Genomic DNA, 20,348 nt, shown 5'->3' with positions numbered 1-20,348 from the left:
GTTGTTTCCTGGGAAGCAGGGTCCTGCCAAGGAATGGCGCAGGTGTCTGGACGGTGATCTTGCACAGTGAGGCTAGGTCAGGGATGCACTCCCACTCAGGAGAGTCTGGCTTTACTCAGCTGTGGTGGATCCAGGGAGAAATTTCTGCTACTTTAACTGTAGTGGAGGTAGACAAAATAACAACAAAAGGGCCCCGTCAATGGGGTTTTAATGGTTGGGTATTTTATTCTTTTATTTACCCAGACGGTATCTCCTTGCTTTTTTTTTTTTTAATGAGTAGAATTACCATGGCAACAATATATTATCAGCATATATGTCCGAGAAAATGCATTGCTTATAAAAAGTTAAGAATACCATCTTTAAGTATCAAAGGACATGTTTGGAGCCAGTAAAAAGAGTCTCTATTTAAGTAGAAGACCCTGTCTAAAAAATAGGAGTTTGTGCCTGGAAGGGCTTTAATGCCGGATAGCTACACCTGCCTAAGAACCGTTTCCTCCATCCTCTCAGCCTTGGTTATTTTTGAGAGGTCTGGGACAAGTGACTCCATTGGAACTTTGACAGCATTCCGTCAGTTTCCTGTGACAGTCTGAGCAGTCTCCTCTGACAGTCTTTTTCCCATCCAAGTACTAACTGTCCAGACACTGCTTAGCTTCCGAGACAAGATTGGGCATGTTTGAGTGTTGTGAAGATCTTTCTCAATTTATTTTTTTTTTCATTATGAGGATTTGTTTTTTTCTGGATTTTTGTTTGTTTGGTTTTGGGGGGAAGTAATGAGCAGATCAGGTGGGAGTCAGTGCCAACTAGACACTTTTGATCAAATTAAAGCAACAAAGAGGCTTAGAAGGAGTGGCTTTTAGGCAGTGTGCTTTTAGACAAGGACAATACACAACAAAACCCAACAAAAGCAGACATCCAAAAAGCTAACCTGGTTGACACATAGGACTTACTAGTCGTTTTCCATGGACTTTATTGTAAATGTCCCAGAATGATCAGAACTGTAATGACAAAAACTTAAAAGAGCCATGGTTAAAATTCTGATGGACAATTTAGCAACTAACGGAACAGTATAGCAGTACCACTAACCTTTTGTTATCATGTTTATCTAAATTTTGTATTTTAGAAAACTTGATATACTTGAAAAACATAAATATATTTAATATATAGGAACCAGCAACAAGCATCACACAGCTCTATAGAGGTTATATATCCATATTAGTTTAGTTGTTGCTCTTGAAGTAAAACCTTAGATTGTTCTCATCAGTTGGGGAGGGGAGAGAACAGTGTCAATGACCCCAAATAGCCCAGTCACAGACATATATAGGGTACCAGCTATATTAGAATCACCCAAGATAATAGGTGTTTAACCATAATTATGAGGTCATCTAGAAAATTTTACATAAACTACCTTTTAAATGAACTTTTATTTAGTTATGACTCAGTTACCTCAGTAGTCAAAACCCTGACAAAAATCACCAGAGGACACAGGTAAATATTTATGGTGACTTAAGTGTGGAGTTAGGAAACCTAATGGCCAAGAATCATGGCTCAGATGTTGATAAGGGATCATATCCCATATTGTTGATATTAACAGATGGCTCATGACATACAGCAGGATCCCATCAACCTGTAGTCAGTGGAGCCCCCCTAAAATAACTGTTGTGGGAAACAAAGTCACTGAGATCATTTTTACAGGAAGCAGGGAGTTTATTACACTAGCAGACTCATGGGAGATACTTTCTCAAAGCCTTGAGCCCTGATCTGTGTCAGGAGCTGGGTTAGATACAGAGTTTGCACCCCACCCCTCAGCAGAATGCAGTCACAGTTACAGGAAACATTGCAGAGCTAGCTGGAGGCTTGCAACTTTGCAGAGCTAGCAGAAGGCTGCTTGTAGACTCAGAGTGGGGAAACCAGGGTGAATACCAGACACAGTAAATCCCAGGAAAATAGCCAAGCTAGCCCCAGCATTCCCCACTTTGATGCTTTGACACTTTATTTGTCAAAGTGAATCATCTCTTTCTTTTTAGGGATGGGATTTACTCTTTGGTAACCTTGTAATAGATATGATTGTGTGACCATTTTTTATTTCACTGTGGCTTTTATCAGGATCATTATGGACCACATGCTCAGTGGCAGCAAGCATGGGAGTATAAGACAGCCCAACACCATAATTAATACATTCCCAAACATTGTTTTAAATCCTCCTATTGTAGAGAACCATCCTCCAAGTAAATCATCAGGATTTCATCCTTTTTAAGTCTGAACTGGGACATGAGCAATCTTTCATTTTATCTGTGATTTTTTAAAAAATTATCCTTCCCATCTAATGCCATTTTTAGTCCAAGTAGTGACTAAGCACAACTCAAAGGACGAGGGGTTCAGGTTTGCAGAAGGAACTCAACATAGAAGCAACCGAAAACAATGCCACATCCTGGTAGCAGGAGAAAAAAAGAAAAGTACCAGAGAAGGCCTTTTGATCTGGCTTTATCCCGCTGAGGCCCTTACTTCTATTCCTGTTGACCAAAGCAAAGCAAGGTTACAGTATCAAGCACAGAGATAGGCAAAGGATGGCAGAATTTAAGTATCACTACAGAACACCAACTATGAGAACATTATGCCCTTAATTGTCTGTTTGGTTGACTCCTGAAACTTCTGCTGTGCATAGACTAGTCAGCTTCCAGTTTGTGACTAGAGCAAGGCTAAAGGTCCCCGCCTCGGGGTCAGTTTGAGTGTATTGTTAAGAGTCTAGTTTTCTGTTTCACTCAGGAGCTGTTTTTTTTTAACTTGTGATGGGTCCACAGGGTGACCTCTGCTACCTTGATTGCTGTGGGGGTGGTCAGGATCACCGAGTAGGGCCTGCTCCATCAAGGCTGGAGAGGATGAAGATTTTACTCCTTTATGCAAACCTGGTCACCTGGCTTAAAGGAATGCACATCAGTGGTTAAGCTGACAGGGAGTTTTTCTTGAACATGGCGGTCTAGGACATTGAGCACGTCTGCCAGTCTGTGCACCTGTTGGAGCAAGGTTAGATTTTCTGTTTTTTAAAAAAAATCTCTCTTAATGCCTTTTACTAGTGGAGGTGGCCCTCTAGAGAGAATCTCATAGGGTGAGAACCCAGTTTGTTTGGCAGGGCTGCACCAGATCCTAAGTAAAGCTAATGGCAAGATCTGTTTCCAAGTTAGGTGAGTCTCCCGACAGAGTTTACTCATCTGAGTTTTTAGTGTTCGATTCGTCCTCTCAACCTATCTGAACTCTGAGGCCACTGTGCTGTGTGAAGGTTTTAGGTTATTGTTAGACATATATATATATAGCCCCATGCACATGAAGAGTGGTAAAACCATATTTAGAGTCTGTGTATATGTTAACAGTCTTCTCAGCTCCAGTTGGAGGGCACGCCCTCGGTGCAGTGAGTTCAGCTTTTTGCACTGACATGCCTGGAGCCAGTGCGTGAGCTTCTGTGATTGAGTCATAACCAAATGTGGGACCCTGACAGTTATCTCTCCTCCCAGTGTTAGCTTTTCTGTCTTGATACCAGCAAGGCTGTGGCTGTGAGCTCGCAGGCAGGGAGGCCATCCCTTTGTCAGTGAATCCAGTTGCTTGGAGAGATAATCCATGGGCCCATGCCATGAGCCCAGGAATTGGGTCAGGACTCCAGTTGCCATGCCACTTCTCTCATGCACATAGAGGAAGAAAGGCTTTCTCACATCTGGGAGTCCCAGAGCAGGGGCACTGACTAATGCCTTCTTGATGACATGAAAAGCCTGTTATTGCTTAGAGTCCCAGATTAGGGGCTTCCTTTTGCCCCACTTTGTGGTTTCACATAAAGGCTTTGCTAGCAATGAGAAATTAGGTATCCAAATCCAGCAGAACCCAGCCACTCCTAAGAACTCATGGATCTGTCTTCTTGCAGCTGGAGTTGGGATTGAGCAGACAGCTTCTTTCCTTTCTGCATCGAGGTTCTGCTGGCCTTGTGAGATGTGGAACCCCAAATATTTGACTTGGTTGTGGCAGATCTGACCCTTCTTTTGGGATACTTTGTATCCAGCTTCCTATTAGAGAGGGAGTAAGAGTCCTGGTGGTTAGCCACTGCAAGGAGGAGATCATCCACATATTGTAAGAGAGTGCAGCCAGCTTCCTCTGCTGGCTATGCGCGCAAATCTGCAACTGCCAGGGCAGTTCCAAAGATGGTTGGGGAGTTTTTGAAGCCCTGTGGGAGACAGGTCCAGGTTAATTGTTGTTGTCCCCCTAACTGGGGTCCTCCCATTGGAAAGCAAAGATGGGTTGGCTCACAGGTGCCAAGTGGATGCAGAAGAATGCATCTTTTAAGTCCAAACGAGAAGCAGGTTGCTTCTGCTGGTATCAGAGCCAGCAAAGTGTACGGGTTTGGAACCACCGGGTGCAGAGTCACTGCTGCTTGATTGACTGCCCAGAGATCTTGCACTGGGCAGTAATCATTGGTGTCTGGCTTCTGAACTGGCAGCAAAGGATTGTTCCACGCAGATTGACAGGTCTCGGGATTTCATAGTTTTAAGAGTCTCTGGAGGTGATGAGATATCCCTTTTCATGCCCTCATCGGGATTTGGTATTGTCTCATTCTTACTGGGGTGACTCCTTGCTTTCTCTATTACCACTGGAGGAATGTTGATGGCCAGCCCTGGAGGATTGTCTTTGGTCCATATTCCCGGGACCTCAAAGGGCATCTTTGGCCCCTTTAAAGCAGTCTCTTCTGAATGTAATTTCCATTCTTCTTCCCGGGGAGTGATGAGGGCTAAGACCCTAGGGGTCACTGAGCCAAAGCTCAAAGCCGCTTCTCCCTCCTCCTGAAAACTGATTTGGGCCTGTAGCTTACTTAGCAGGTCTCTGCCCATCAGTGCCACTGGACATTCTGGTATATAGAGAAACTCATGAGTCACGAGATGCCCTCCCATAGTACATTTTCAAGGCTGGAGAAATGGGTGGCAGGTCTTGGTACCCATACCCCCCACAATTGTTTGGTGTCTGAAATTGGCACTATCCATCGGGTCACCACCAGATGTCCACCATGAAATCTACAGGTTGGCCCCCATGGGCTCTTGGGGCTGAGGAGGAAAAAGCCTGGTTGACCCTAATCATCGGCCCACTCAATGCCTCTGAACCCCACAAATTATTCTTTCTCTTTTGTCTCTCTGTACCCGAACTGGAGCTGTGGGCATTCACGTCTTGGCGACAGAAGGCACATTGATTCTTCTTTAGGGGCCGTGCTTGTGGGGAGTTTCCTGGGGGCTTCCCTTTGCCTCTTCCTCAGCCTCTATACTAACTGGAACTGTGACCTCCCTGTCTATTCAATGCCACTGCCAGGAGAGCTACCTTTTTCTTTATTTTTCATTCCACCGCCTTTTGGACCTCCTGATCTCATTGATAAACATCTTAGTTGCCATTTTTAGGAGCTGGGATGCATTCATGCCTACAAAGCCTTCTAATTTTTGTAACTTTTTTCTAATGTACCTCTGGGCCATGAGGGTGACATTGATCATTTGCTGATTTTTAGGGGCCTCAGGATTGAAGGGAGAATATAGATGGTATGTTTCACATAGTCTCTCATAGAACTGTGTTGGGCTTTCATCAGACTTTGTAAGATCTCTGTGACTTTGTTCATGTTTATGGCCTTTCTTTCCCCTTCTCTTAGACCTGCCATCAGAGCCTTTCTATATCTATGTAAATTGTCCCAGTCTTCTGCTTCATTTGGGTCCCACGCAGGTTCAGTTTTTGGAAAAGCTGTCTGGAAATAGGCTTGCACATCATTTGTCCCAGTATTTGTTGCCCTTGTCATCATAATCTTTAAAGTATCTCTTAAGCCAAGGAGGAGGATGAGCTCCCAATGTCTGTCATAAATCTAAGTAGGGGATCTGGTCAGGATGACCTAGCATCCCTGTCACTACCTGATAGACCCTTCGAATGGTTTCTCAATCTAAAGATCCCTTGGAAGGCCATCCAACCTTAAAGGACACCCAGAATTTCTGAAGTTTCTGTGGTGTGAGTTCCACACTGTAATCACCTGTGAAGTTGTCAAGCATACATTGTAAAGGAGTCTTTTTACTTTGGCTCCCACCAATATTGAGACAAGGTACAAGAGGATCAGAGAGTTTGGAAATGAGGTATAGAGTCCTCAGTTTCTGACATAAAGGGAAGACAGCTTTTGCTTTGTCCATCCTTAGCCATTCTCCTCACGGAGATATTTCAGACGTCTTGTAGCCATAGTGAGTCTGTATAAATCCCAGACCGGTGCCCCAGTAGGGGTCGCCCTAGACCAAATGAGAACGTCTCTGGCTTCTGGAAACAAACTGCACACCATGTGGTGACCAAAGTCACACTCCTTTCATTCTCTCAGTTACACATCACACATTCATCCAACCCAACAAACCTAGTCTGCAAGGTATCCCAGCTTCCCCTTAAGTAATCACAAGAACCAAAAAAACAGACTCAAGGGTACTGTTTGGTACCTAGGGGTTGATCAAGCCCCTCTTCTGTCCTTTCATGGACAGGCCTATTCTGATGGACCCGGGGCCTACATGTGCCAGACAGGTGCCGCTCCAAATTTTCCTGGTTCCTGAGGTCTCTGCCTAGGTTACGTTGTCGTGTATGGACCTGAGGCCTCAGACTCCATAGGAGGCTTCCCTAGCTGTCTGGACTAAGTGTCCAGTGGTGCCTCAGCTGGGTTGCATCCCTAGGAGTTGGGCCACAGCCTGACAGCCAGGGAGGTAAAAATTCCAACTTTGGTCTCTCCCATTCCCAGCCAATGCTCCAGAAATGTTGCAGGAAATGGCAAGGGAAACAAAGTCACTGAGACCATTTTTACAGGAAGCAGGGAGTTTATTATGCTCAGGGGAGATAATTTCTCAAAGCCCTGAGCCCCAATCTGTGTCAGGATCTGGGTTAAATATTTACAGAGTTTATCCCCTACCTCCCTACAAAATGTTGTCACAGTTACAGGAAACATTGCAGAGCTAGCTGGAGGCTTGCAATTTTGCAGAACTAGCAGAAAGCTGCTTACAGACTTAGGGTGGGGAAACCAAGGTGACTATGAGACACAGTAAATCCCAGGAAAATAGCCACACTGGCCCCAACATAACAGGCCCAATCTGGCCATCCCAGGCCAAAAATTCCCTCCACCCAACATGTAGAAGGAGTTGGACTAACATCTCCACTTTGTTGACTCCAATGAAAACAAGAGGCATTATTCCCAGTGTAATGCTTCTTTTTGAGTTTTTTTCATTTACTTTGTTTTACATAAATAAATCTGTCTTAACCCTCATATCAGTGCAGTAGCACTCCCTGTGCTCAGCTGCCTGTTGCCTCTCTGTGTCTTAATAAACTCTTGTTGTCTTGATAAATTTTTAAATTAACCTGTAGCACCAAAAATTCCTGACAGGTTTCTTGATAAAACAAAACCCTTTTTAAGACAGTTTTTTGTCAGTGTTATCAAGAACAATACAATATTTTTAAGACAGTCTTGTTGTTATGAGCTTAGAGAATTTTTAATTTAATATCAGTACATTAAATTTTAACCTTATAAAACCTTTAATTTTTAGACTTTAGTTCCCTTAATCATTTACATAAGCATCTATAAGCTCCATCTTTTTATGACAACTTACTCTGTACCTTTATGACAACTTATTTTGTATCCCCTGGGGGAATTTGTCCTTATCCTTTTTTATTTAACCTTTTATTTTTAAAAACCATATCCTTACCCCAGCAGCACAGCAACTAAGAAATAGCATAGATAAATGGGACTTCATAAAACTAAAAAGCCTCTGTTCATCAAAAGAAATGGTCTCTAAACTGAAGAGAACACCCACAGCGTGGGAGAAAATATTTGCCAGCTACACATCAGACAAAGGACTGATAGCCAGAATATATAGGGAACTTAAAAAACTAAATTCTCCCAAAGTTAATGAGCCAATAAAGAAATGGGCAAGTGAACTAAACAGAACTTTCTCAAAAGAAGAAATTCAAATGGCCAAAAAACACATGAAAAAATGCTCACCATCTCTAGCAATAAAGGAAATGCAAATTAAAACCACACTAAGATTCCACCTCACCCCTGTTAGAATAGCCATCATTAGCAACACCACCACCAACAGGTGTTGGCGAGGATACGGGGGAAAAAGGAACCCTCTTACACTGTTGGTGAGAATGTAAACTAGTACAAGCACTCTGGAAAAAAATTTGGAGGCTACTTAAAAAGCTAAACATTGATCTACCATTTGATCCAGCAATACCACTCTTGGGGGGGGATATACCCAAAAGACTGTGACACAGGTTACTCCAGAGGCACCTGCACACCCATGTTTATTGCAGCACTATTCACAATAGCCAAGTTTTGGAAACAGCCAAGATGCCCCACTACTGACGAGTGAATCAAGAATATGTGGTATCTGTACACAATAGAATTTTATGCAGCCATGAAGAAGAACGAAATGTTATCAATCACTGGTAAATGGATGGAATTGGAGAACATCATTCTGAGTGAGGTTAGCCTGGTCCATAAGACCAAAAATCATATGTTCTCCCTCATATGCGGACATTAGGTCAAGGGCAAACACAACAAGGGGATTGGACTTTAAGCACATGATAAAAGCGAGAGCACACAAGGGAGGGGTGAGGATAGGTAAGACACCTAAAAAACTAGCTAGCATTTATTGCCCTTAATGCAGAGAAACTAAAGCAGATACCTTAAAAGCAACTGAGGCCAATAGGAAAAGGGGACCAGGAACTAGAGAAAAGGTTAGATCAAAAAGAATTAACATAGAAGGTAACACACACGCACAGGAAATCAATGTGAGTCAATGCCCTGTATAGCTATCCTTATCTCAACCAGCAAAAACCCTTGTTCCTTCCTATTATTGTTTATACTCTCTCTACAACAAAATTAGAAAAAAGGGCAAAATAGTTTGTGCCGGGTATGGAGGGGATGGGGGGGAGAGGGAGGGGGCGGAGTGGGTGGTAAGGGAGGGGGTGGGGGCAGGGGGGAGAAATGACTCAAGCATTGTATGCACATATAAATAATAAAACAATAAAAATTAAAAAAAAAACCATATCCTTAATACCTTTTATATATTTTTGTTACTTGTTGAAAATAACTCATAAACCTTTTTAACTTAGAGCCTTGTATTTGCATGAAAAAACCAGAAAGAAAGCATCCTTAAAATTATTTTTTGTATAAAAACAATTTATAGAAAGCCCATTTGTTAATAGATCCATATATTATAAGAGAACTAAATTCCAGATTTTATTTATGACAGAATGAAATAGTCTAAGGTCATTTTTTAACTACCCCAATTTCAAGATTTCTGCTGCAGACCGTGGCTCCCTTTTCTTTTTTTATTTTTTCCTCTGGTCTGAGCCAGACTGTTAACTCCTGAATGCCTGCATCTTAGTGAGACCTTATTGAAATAAGTTTGAAAACTGGTTTTCTTAAAAGTAGCAGTAGAACATAGTAAAAGTAACAATTTTTACAATGACTCTATAATAAGAACCATCCTCAAGATGTTTACATATTCACACGTAAAAAGTTTAAGATTTTTAACACCATGGCTTTCTTATTACCTTAAATATCACATTAACCTTATAACAGCAGTTTAAGAACCATTTTGAAATGTTTACACACACACACACACACACACACACACACACTGTATAAATTAAGCATGCCAGAAAAAAATGTCAACTTGAACCCACATAAGGTAAGCTGGAATTCCAGGAGCAAATTAAATTTTGCCCAGTGCTGTAAACAAATTGGCAAACACAGCACACACACAAATTAGAGTGTACTCTCAAAAAAACATTTTAAACCATATGTAGAGGGCTATCCCGTGGAATGGTAAAAGGCAAAAGATGAACATTCTTTCATGACTCAGCCTTGTAAGTTACATAGAGTCACTATTATGTTGGTTATAAACAACAGATCCACCCAGGTCAAGGGGACAGAACATGACCCCTGCCTATCAATGGGAAGAGTGGTAAGCAGTGTATGCCATTTAAAAAACAAAAGAGCAACTGTGGTGCTACAAACCTATAATCCCAGCTACTCAGGAGATGGACATAGGAGGTTCTTAAGTTGGAAGCTGGCTGGGCAAAGTTATTACATGAACAAAATACAGAACAAAGGACTGGGGGCATAGCTCAAGTGGTAGAGCACTTGCTTAGCATGCTTGAAGCATGGTTTCAATCCTCAAAACTGCCAAGAATAACCATATATATATATATATTTTATGTATACACATATATATGTGTATATACATATTTTTATGTATACATATATATGCATTTTTACATATATTTGTGTGTATATATATGTATATTCACACACAAAAAACAAAATTTTAAAAATTGTGGTAACTCAGCCAGCACTGATGACTCATACCTGTAACCCTAACTACTCAGGAGGCAGAGATCAGAAGGATTGCTGTTCGAAGTCAACACCATGCAAAATAGTTTGAGAGACTGTACCTTGAAAAAACCCAGCACAAAAAAGGATCAGAGGTGTGGCTCAAGCTGTAGAGTGCTTGGCTAGCAAGTGTGAGGCTCTGAGTGCAAACCTCAGTACCAACAAGGAAAAAATTGTGGTAACCACTTTTCTTTGTGATTGATACCCTTTGGAATCTTCTGGATTTTCCCCTTTGTTTTATAGAATTAATCTGATACAGGTTCAAAAACTTTCCCATATAGAAGAAGGATCTTGGACCTGGAACAGTCTCAAAACCCCTTCCTCCCACCCCCACCCCCACAGGAGTTGAAAAGCATATTTTCTGCCTTTGTTTATTGGTCAGGGCAGGACTTTCTCTTGGATCCAGCCATGGATTAGAAATTGGTATGGGTTTTTAAATTTTCTTTTAATTTATTGTACAAAATAATGGTGCTGGGGTTTGAACTTATGTCCTCATGCTGGCGAGCCAGGCGCTCTAACACTGATCCATGCCTTTAGACCTAAAATAATGGGTTCCCTTATGACATTTCCACACATTCATCTAATGTACTTTGATCTTATCCGCCCCCTGTATTATCCCCCCCTTGTTCTCTTCACCTCCCCTGCTCCTCTCCCCCCAAATAGTCCCCCTTTTGCATTCCTGTCTTTTTGTTTGTATTTATGGATCTAAGATCCCACATATGAGAGAAAACACGGTATTTGTTAGAGTCTGTTTATTTCACTTATGTGATGATCTCCAGTTCTACCCATTTTGTAAGTTAACCTAATTTCATTCTTTATGCCTGAATAATACTCTATTAATTCCTTTGAATATATGTTCAGGAGTGGTATAGCAGGATCACATGGTAGGGCTACTCTTAGTTTTCTGAGTAGTGTCTAATAGCCGTACTAATTTACATTTCCACCAACAGTGTATAAGGGCTCCTTCCCCCCACCCCCATCCTTGCTTGCATGGATGTGTTTGTTTTCTGGATAATAGTCATTCTGACTTGGGTGAGGTAGAATCTTGGTGCTGTTTTGAATTTCTTCATGTGTTTATTGGCCACTTGCACTTCTTTTGAAAACTGTTTAATTCATTGGCTCATTTATTAATTGGGTTGTTTATTCTTTTGGGGTTTAATTTTCTAAACTCCTTATATGGATATTAATCCCTTGTCAGATGAATAGTTGACCAAGATTTTCTCCCGTTCTGTAGGAAGTCTCATCACTCTAATTGGGTTTTACTTTTATTTATGATGTGCACACCCAGCCATGGTTTAGAAATTGGTGTGAGATTTTTTTATCTTAATTTCCTTCCATTTGTGCTGATATTTTTCTCACTTCCATAGGAATTAGGAGCTTCTTCTCAGGCTTGTTCTGTCTTGGATACTTGTGAAGATGTGTTTCCTTGTATGCCAGATTATGGGCTCATTTTGCAGGTTTTACCAAATGGCATTTTCATCCTCATGTGTGTTACATTTCATTCTTTGGATATTCTCATGGATTTCCCTGTGAATTTCCATGGATCCCTGAGGATACTCTCTTTCCTTCTTTAGCCTTTCATCAGTTTGGAACACTTGCAAGTGTTCTACCACTGAGCTAAATCACAGCCCTTGGTTTTTTGAGACAGGGTCTCCCTAAGTAGCCCAGACTGGTCTCAAACTCATGATCCTGGGGAAAAACACAGTCTTGAGAAAATGACTCCTCTGCACATAAAAAATGTATACACAGGACAAATAGTTATTGCAAGAACAGACACCTGTCTTGAAGGGAGCATCTCTCAGGACCCATCCTTTGTTTAAAGGGATGTGCAAACATGGATGTCATAGTGACCCAAACTTAATAAGCAAGCTAAATGTAAAATTTCTGCACCCAAATGATATGACAGTGTAACAGCAAAAACAACTAATTATCCCAGGTATCAGAATAAAGGGGAGCACTTACCTATCCTAAGGTAAATTAGAGCCCAAACCCATTTTGTTACCATAAATACCCAATGTCAAAATAGTTTTATTTGTCTCCCTTGGAGCACCCATGCTCTACCTTTTAGAGTGAGCCTTTTGTTTTCTTCTTTCTCATTTCTCAATAACTCTCTTACCATTATGATTTGTCCAGAAATTCTTACTCTGCTTTGGAAATTAAGGACCTGGGACAAAGTCCTGAGTGGAGGGTCCCTAACTTAAAGGGAAACTTCACAGACTTACACCAGCCATAGGTGACAATAGATTTGACAAATTCACTAGGGCCCTCTAGGAAGCAGCGCTCTCACCCCCCTTTTGAGAAAAATCACAGGTAAGGAAAGTTGGCTGATGTTTTCTTCTGCCTGCCTGCATTAGTTTCTTTGCCTTTTCTGTGTGCTCATCTCTGCCTTTCCTCCCTTCCTACTAATACTAGTATTTTGGTATCTGCCCTCCCTTGAAAATCAGAAATCCCAAGAGGGAACTCTGAAGATAAGACTTCCCTATGAGGCCCCACATCCCCATCTCTAAATTAGAGGAACAGAGGCAGCTGGCCTATTGGGAATCATACAAGGTTTGATTGGTCAATTTCTGCAGTTGCCAGTCCTCTCTCTAGAACTGGAGGATTCCTCTCTGTGACCCAGTGAAGGCCTCTGGAACAACTGCTAGAGATCATACTTCACACAGAGCACTCTTACACTCTCTTCTATAGCAGGCTCTCAGGATCTCGGCATCTCTCTTTGTTTCCTTTCCCTGATTCTGTAGCCCCAAGAGGAGTTTGTTGAAGTTAGATAGGTTTGGCCCAACACTGCTATTGGAATCCACGTGGACTGCAAAATACTGAAAATATAAATCAAATGCAAGTTCCTGCTGACACTTCTCTCTATACCACTGCTTTTTGTCCCAGTATTTCTGGTTAGACGTGTGACTTGCCTCTGGGTTCACTTTTGCAAAAAAGGGGCCCTTCATAGAAAGCATTTGTTTCATACACTCGTTACGTATTCATATTCATTCTTTCCCTCCCTCCCTCCTCTTCCCAACTCTCTCCTCTCCCTCTCCCCTCTCCTCTTTCCCTCTGTTTTTGAGACAGGGTCTTGCTCTGTGTCTCAAGCTGTCCTTAAACCTCACTGTGTAGCTCAGACTTTCCTCCAACCCACAATCCTCCTGCCTCTGCCTCCCTAGTCCCGAAATTACTAGTGTGCCCTGCCACGCTCTGCCTCTTTATGATTTATTGTCAGATATGGTGTTCCAGGTCGGTCTGGATGTTCATCGGGTCATCCACGTGGACCAGACCAGAGGGTCTTCAGCGCTGGGTACAAATCTCTGAAAAGGTACTGTCACCACTGCCAAGGGTAATCAAAAATTCGGTATGGGCGCGGGAGGCGGGCATATTACCTCGGCTAGCCTTAAGCCACAGTCGCTTCTTATTGGCCAATGTGAACCGAACTTTCCCTCTCTTGCACACGTATTGGCTGAGAGCTCTATTTGCGAACAATTGTCCCTTTGCGTTGCTTGGCAACAGAGCTCCTGGCTTAACAGCTGAGCGCGCTTCCCATTGGCCACCGTTTCAGAAGCCCGCCCCCACATGAAGCCACGCACCGACTTTGGTAGGCAGACGCAGTCCTGGTGGAGTGCGTGCAGTGTGGCTTTGCACCCACAGGACGATGTCTGGGCGAGAGGCGGGGACCCTGGGGACCGCGGGGCCTCCTCAGCCTCACTTGAGCTGCGGTAAGTCCTCGGATCAGAACCCGGATGCAAAGCTCTGGCTGCGAGGACCTGTCCTGTGTCCTCTTGGCTCAGTGCTTCGGTTTTCCCACTCTTTAAACCCTCAAAACGGTGACTCTTCAGCGCACTCGGACAAAAATACTTATTTTCCAACAGGATGATTTTGTGTTTTTTTCAGAACTTCATGAGGGAGAGGGTGTTCAGCGGGTTGCAGTTTATTAAATAAAATAAATTGTTTTATATTATATTTATAATAATATAGTGCCCAACTTTTTTTTAAACCTATTGTATTGGAGAAATGCATGTGATGAGCGCAGCGAGTTATAGTGCTGTTTGATTTTTGGTGGTGTTGCTGATTAAATCATTTAGTTTCTATCGTCCTAACAGCAAGACCAGCAACTTTACAATATTCTAGTTTTGAAAAATTTTTGTGGAAATTACATCAAGTTACTTTTGTGTGTGTGTGATTCTGTGGTTGAACCCAGGACCTTGAGCTCATGTGCTCTACCAGTGAGCTACATCCCCAACTGGAATTCTTTCCTTAAAAAGGAATAAGTTCCTGGCTTTGATATCTTAGTAGTAGTAATTCTGCCACTTTCTTTAGATCTTATTTTTTAGAATGTTTTTAGGAAAGGAACAGTTAAAGAGGATTTTTCAGATTTGCTGTTTTTTTTTTCTTATGGGACTGGGGTTTGAACTCAGGACTTTCAAACTTGCAAAGCAGGTGCTCTACTACTGGAGCCACAACTCCACTACATTTTGCTCTAGTTATTTTGGAGATTGGGTCTTGAGAACTATTTGCTGGAGCTGGCCTCAAACCACACTCCTTCAGATCTCAGCCTCCCAGTAGCTAGGATTACAGGAGTGAGCCACTGGCTAAGGTTTTGTGCTTTTGTTTGTTTTGTTTACAAATATAATTATGGTTTTCTTTTAATAATGGTAATGACACCATCTTCCCAACTACTTTAAAATGTTACTGAATTCATCTCTAACTTTCGTAGGATTGATTTCATAGGTGTTGCTGAGAGTGCTTTTCTGGGCTGCAGGTCTCTGTCTTCATGAAGTATGAAGAGTTGTGTTTATAAAGCAGCCCCACATTTTTCTTAGGCCTTGCCCTTTCTTCTCAGTACTGCTCTCCTCCTGATATTATACCAAATTAAGTTTTTTGTGGTTATGTGAGAACCCTGGAAATATTCAGCATTAATTGTTAGAAAATGGAGGAGGCATGGACAAGGCAGAGAGACTGCTCAAACACCAGCACAGGGTTTATTCAGGCAGGAGCCCTGTGGAGGGGGACCCCAGCAAGAAAGCTAAAGGCCATTGCACACACAGGCTTGGGCTAGATATAGGGGGCTAGTGGAAGAGTACCAGGAAGTTCACTAAGGGGTACTGTTGGTGGACAACCAAGAAAGATAAATTGCAGTTAGGTTACTGTCTGCTCAACTGTCCTTGGCACCCATCCAGGGAGATAAAGGTTAACAACTGTCCCTTTGTTAGTCTTTGGGGTTGGGTAGGGAGTTTCCAGTAAGCCACTTGTAAGGGGGGAAGGGGTCTGATCCTAACTGTTAACCCCAACATTAATCACTACTGTTGCTATTTCTTTGCATTTTTCTGTTGATCTTCCATCCATTTCTCAGAGGGGTGTCCCTGTTCCCAGATGTCTGGAAATAATTACAAGATATCTCTGCTCACCCTCTCACTTTTCTTGTCTAAACTTAATGACCTTCAGTTTCTTCACCACCAACCTCAATGCCTTTGGATCCCCCTAACTCAGGATTTATTGCCACCAGCTCCAGGGGTCAAGTTTAGGGGTCCATGAGAAAGTCCCATCTAAATTTTCATCTTTCTTTAACTGAAATGTATGGATTTATTTCCACCCTGAATATAAACAGCAGATCCTCAGGTATAAACAGCTTTGTTAGCCACAGAGACCACAACATTTTTGGTTTTGTTTTTTGAGGGTACTAGGGTTTGAACTCAGGGCCTCCCATTTGCTGGGCAGGAGGTCTACCACTTGAGCCATGTCTCCAGCCCTTTTCGTCTGGCTGGTTTTTTTTTAAATAGGGTCTTGCTTTTTGCCCAGGCTGGCTTGGGCCATCATCCTCCTATTTATGCTTCCTATAGTAGCTAGGATGACAGGCATGCACTATCACACTGAGCTTTTTCTGTTGAGATGGGTCTTTTGAAGTTTTAGGCTAGGTTGGCCTGGAACCACCTAGATCTTCTTAGTCTCAGCCTGAACAGCTAGGATGACAGGTGCACAACACCATGTCTAGCTATTGATTGAGATGGGGTCTTGTGACCTGTTTGCCTGGGTTGGCCTCAAACTGTAATCTTCTGTGTCTTTGCCTCCCAAGTAGCTAGGATTACAAGTGTGAGCTGCCTGTGCCTAGCTGAGCTGCAGCATTTTTGGTTTTGTTTTGGGTGGTACTCGGTATTAAACTTAGGGCCCCACATTTGCTAGGCAGGTGTTTACTACTTGAGCCACTCTGCCAGCAAAATGGACAAAGAATTTTCTTTTTGGCAGTACTGGGGCTTGAATGCAGGGCTCAGGCTTGCTAGGCAGGTGCTCTACCACTGAGCCACTCTGCCATGCAGCAGGTTTTTTTTTTTTTGCAGTACTGGGGCTTGAACTCAGAGCCTTCACCTTGAGCCACTCCACCAGCCCTGTTTTTGTGGAGGGTTTTTCGAGATAGAGGCTTGCGAAATTATTTGCCCAACTGGCTTCAAACCGTGATCCTCCTGATCTCTGCCTCCTGAGTAGCTAGGATTACAGGCATGAGCCACTGGTGCTTGCTCAGCAAGTTTTTATGTCATTATTGCAGCATTTCCAAATAACCTTTCTGGTTGTCACTGCTTCCCAATGACAATTTAATGATAGTTGTTAATATTGTTAATATTGTTAATATTGTTACCTGATGTGTTAAAGAGACTGTTGCTTCATATGAAGGGTTGGGCATGTAGCTTAGCTGTCCAGTGCTTGCATAGCATGATCAAGGCCCAAGCACTGAAGGAAAAAAAAAAGGAGGAAGGGAAAACATGAACAAAGTGATTATTTTCTTTGATACTTTAGTGACTTATCCTGGGAGGGGAAACTCTTGGGAAAATGCCTCCTCTGGGCACAAAAGTATCTACAAAGAAAAATACTTACTGCAAGGATGTCCATCCTTAAAGGGTCCCTAACTTAAAGGAAAACCTCACAGACACGGGTGACAATAGATTTGACAGCTCCACTGGGACCCTCTAGTAGGCAGAGTTCTCTCACCCCTTTTAAGAAAAATCACAGGTAAGGAAAGTTGGCTTGGGTGTTTTCCTCTGCCTGCCTGCATTAGTTTCCTTAGCTTTTGCATGTGCTCATATCTGCCTTTTCCATCAGAGACTTTTGCTGCCTTCTTGAGGTCTACCCTACCTAGAAAACTAGAAGTAGCCAGAAGGAACTCTGAAGAGTTCCCATCTCCACGTTAAAGGGGACAAGGTGGCAGACAGTAAGCTTTACTGATCCTACACTCTAACTTCCTATGGCAGACTCTAGGCATCCCTCTTGCCATTTCCTTTCTCTTGATTCTATAGCCTGTCTATAGCAGCCTGCATCTGCTGTTAACTCTGTATTCTTTCTACTGGAGAACTTACTAGCCTTCCTTCTCCTTGGCTTTCCCTCTATGCCTGCCTATGTCTCCACCTTTGACACCACTGTTTATTTTCACTTTCTGTCCCAAGCTTGTTTTCGTGAAGAAATTGTAAAATATTTGTCCAAGTTTTTCTATCTTCCATACAGATACAATCTGAGCAGATGGTGTCCAATTTTCTCTGGATACGGAGATTGTTCTCTTTTTGCTTTCATTTAAGAGACAAAAGAGATGGCCTTTGCTTGGATCTACATGGGCCTTAATTCAGCATTTACTCTGCTATGGCTATTGAAAGAAACCTAATTGACACCATCCCCAGCAGAATCTCTGTCCTTATAGACTGTGGCATGAGTACTTTTAAAAGGGAGCTGTTTGCTCTTGAAGTTAAGGATGGGGAGCAAGATTCAAACATTCCTGAAGGTTATCTCTCTACAATAAGAAAGAAGGCTAAATATGAGTTTTATCACAAACAGAATTCTTATCAGTGTCAAAAACCAAACTTGTCCATTCTGTATAAGAACGCTTTTACTTTTTATTTAAGAGAAGGAAACGAGATTGGCTCCATTCCCTGTAGTCTCTGGTAACACCTAAGAAAACAGGCTGCCCACTGGGAGGTGGGGATGCCTCTCACCAGGATGCGGCAATAATCAGATAGGCCAGCCTTATCTTTTCTAAGTGGTCCAGTGAGCATCTGCCCATCCCGTGGAAATGTTTCTATTCTCTTCTTTTCCTTACAAGCAGACACTGTTAACCTAATGGTGGTTAGTATTTCTGATAATGCCCCTTTGAGATATATTCCAAAGAACTGGAATAATTGTAGGGAAGATGTGTTAACAAGAGGAAAGCTGATCACTCTCTTCAGTATAATTTGGCCTCAGTTTATAAGTTAGCATGTGGAGAGACATGGCCTGAAAATGGGAGTTTAAATTTCAATATTATCTTCCAACTAGATCTATAAGAAAGAGGGGAAATGGTCTAAAAGCCCCTGTGTTCAGCTTTTTAATGGCTTTATACTCAGACCCTGGGCTTGGGGGATGATGTAAGATTTATTATATGTTAGGTTTCCTATGTGAGAATCTTATAAAGGACACTCTTGGGGACCCTGAGAAGGGCCTCTCCTTAGCAGGCGCATCCGCTGATAGCTGAGATAGAAGAAAGGAATACCGTCCGTCCCAGAATTGTCTGTTTCTACCCCAAAGCCACTCACCACTCTTCCTCCACCCCCACCCCAGCCTCTCCACTGGTGTGTCAGTCTCAACACCCCTCTTACTACCTTGGCTCCAACAGTATGTGCCCCCGAGAAAGGTGACTGCAGCAGGTGGGGGAACAATAAAAGGCCACGGGCCCTTTTCTGTGACAGACTTGGCTTGGTATAAAAGTCTAAACTCCAACAGTTCTCTGAGGACCCTGAGAAATTTATAAGTGAATTTCAATTTCTGAGTATTACCTTTCACTTAGCCTGGCAAGATTTGCAGGTCCTAAAGTCCACACCAGAGGAAAAACAGCGCATGTGGATATCATGCTGCACACCAGAGATATCTGCTGCACACCAGAGGAAAAACAGCGCATGTGGATATCAGCTCAGGCTTTTGGAAATGAAATTTGTGCTAGAAATTATAGGAAACCAGCAGTTACTGAAGTCTCAAATGCTGAATCTAGATGGCATCAGCCTGAAAAGGACGGCCTGGAAGTAAAAAAATCATATGACAACACGTCTAATGGAAGGAATGAGAAGGTCACTGTCTAAACCTGTCAGTTGTAACAGATCAGGGAAATTACCCAAGGGAAAGATGAGGACCCAGCATTGTTCTTATCTTGTTGACTGAGACTGAGAAAATACACTAATATGACCCTAAGTCATATTAGACAGGTAATCCTAGGAGCCATTTGGCTTCAGGTATCTGCTGTAATCTTGAAGAAAAAAAAGGAACCACAAACCCCATTAAAGCAACTGATTTGGACTTCAGTGTCTTTAGCAACTGAGGTGACATAGAAGACAATGAAAGATTAAGATAGAACTGTTGGGTACAGAAAAAAAAGAGCCCAACTACTGGCTTTGGCTATGGGAGGAACTTTTTCCCTCCCAAAAAATCTTTCAGAGAAACTCCCATGAACATCCAAACAAGTGAGTTGATTCTGGTACCCGTCAGGGGAACATCATAGGTATGCAGAACAAGGACAGTGGATGTTCGACTGTCCTAGGAAGAGACTAAAGACACCAGGGCTTTGCCCCCTCTGTAAGGGGGGCAAACCTTAGAGGGAGGCATGCCCTTTACTCGAGAGAGGGAAAAGGTCAGTACCTCTAAAATAGCTCTTGAGGATTGAAGGTGCCCAACTACTAGAGTCCTGAACAAACAACTTTTGATAACATCCGAGGAGTGTCCGGGTTTTTTTTTTTTTCAGAATCACATACAAGTTTCCTTTTGAGTACCTGAGAATATTATTCTGCCTTGACTTTCTTCTCTGGACCTCCTTCAAAACAAACGTACTGTGACCAGCATTGATGGCACCCCAAAGATTAAAGGATTCACTCAACTTCTGACATACAGGTATGAAAATTTTACTTTTTTCTGATCACTTCCTACTGATACTAAATGC

This window comes from Castor canadensis, chromosome 16 (assembly GCF_047511655.1).
Source record: "Castor canadensis chromosome 16, mCasCan1.hap1v2, whole genome shotgun sequence".
NCBI lineage: Eukaryota > Metazoa > Chordata > Mammalia > Rodentia > Castoridae > Castor > Castor canadensis.
This window is presented reverse-complemented; position numbering follows the sequence as displayed.